General features: G+C 35.1%; 1 pseudogene; it reads left to right on the top strand.

Moving 5' to 3' along the window:
• The first annotated feature begins 436 nt into the window (after positions 1 to 436).
• The window catches only part of LOC105743248, a 16,569-nt pseudogene continuing 15,489 nt past the window's right edge, over positions 437 to 1,516 (top strand).

Below are 1,516 nucleotides of genomic sequence, written 5' to 3'. Positions count from 1 at the left end.
GCATCTTGTACAGCAATTAACCACTAGGAAGAATGTATGCAATGTGTTAATTATTGAAACTGTCCTACCAATTTGATTTGAAACTATCTCATTGCTATTTGTTTATCAATAAAATTATGGAAAAAAATCCAGATCAATACCAACTCAAGAACCTTTAGTAAGAGAGAAAACAGATCAAATAGACAGAGTGCTAGATACATCTCAATTAGCAAAGCTTAATCAAGAAGATATAAAATTCTAAATAAAAACATGTCAGTTCAGAAGTGCACAAGCTGAGGTGACCTGAAGGCTGTGACTTGCTTCTCTGTGAAGTTTTTCTTTTAAGGCTGAGGAAATAGCAAGGAACATAAGTCAGCAAGAAATAGATCCAGGTAGTACTACAGGTAGGGAAGTTGTCACTGATACTGACAAAGAACTTGTTAGAGAATGTGAAGAGATGTGGAAAGTTATAGAAGAATGTCAGAATAAGCTATCACTTATTGGAACTGAGACTCTCAGTGACTTAAATTCTCAGTACCTCTCCTGATGGAAGAGGTTCTGATCATGTTAGGGAGAAAAGAGTTCCACAATTTGAGACATGATTTGGAATGGCACTATCTACTATTTTATGAAAGAATGAAAAGCTAAGAGAAGACTTAGCAAAGGAGCAACAGTAGTTGGATGAACAGCAACAAATAATGAAATCTCTTAATGTACTACACAATGAATTGAAAAATCAGGTTGTGAGATTTTCTGAATCAAGAACCTTTAATGAACTCAAAACTAAACTCCTTAATATAAAAGAATTTAAGGAGAAGCTTTTGATTACCTTGGATGAGTTTCTGGAAGACCATTTTCCTCTGCCTGATGGAACTAGTAAGAAAAACATTCAAGAATCAACTGCACAGATGATAACACTGCATGAAGTATTAGAGATTCTTTTTTTAGATTACAAGTATTTATAGCAAGCATATTTTGGCCAATATTAAAAATAAAACATGTGACTAGAAACATTCAGAGAATGGAAGCTGTCAAACCTATTCCCAAATGTTGGAGAGGCTGTGGGAAGAAAGGAAGCCTTCTCCTCTGCTGGTGGGAATGTAGATTGGTGCAACCATTATGGAAAACCAGGGTGGATACTCCTGACAAAACTAGGACTGGACATCCCATTCAATCCAGCTATCCCCCTACTGGGAATTTTCCCAGAAGAACTGAAAACATCATACCATCATGATATATGTACACCTATGTTAATAGCAGCACAATTTGTGATAGCCAAATCTTGGAAACAACCAAAATGCCTTCACCTGCGGAATGGATGAAAAAGATGTGGTATTTTTATACAATGGAGTATTATTCAGCTATAAAGAATGATAAACTCGAAGTCTTCATATATATAAGTGGATGCCACTTGAAGATATACTCATAAGTGAAATAAACCAGACCCACATGTGCAAATATAGTATCCTTAGTGTAAGAACTCAAAAGAAATAAAAATGGAAAGGTATAACACAATTAAAAGGAAAGCAAGAACTTA

The sequence above is a fragment of the Octodon degus genome, unplaced genomic scaffold (genome assembly GCF_000260255.1).
Source record: "Octodon degus isolate 3935 unplaced genomic scaffold, OctDeg1.0 scaffold00006, whole genome shotgun sequence".
Lineage (NCBI taxonomy): Eukaryota > Metazoa > Chordata > Mammalia > Rodentia > Octodontidae > Octodon > Octodon degus.
The sequence above is the reverse complement of the archived record's forward strand: the minus strand, read 5'-3'. Positions and strand labels throughout refer to the sequence as shown.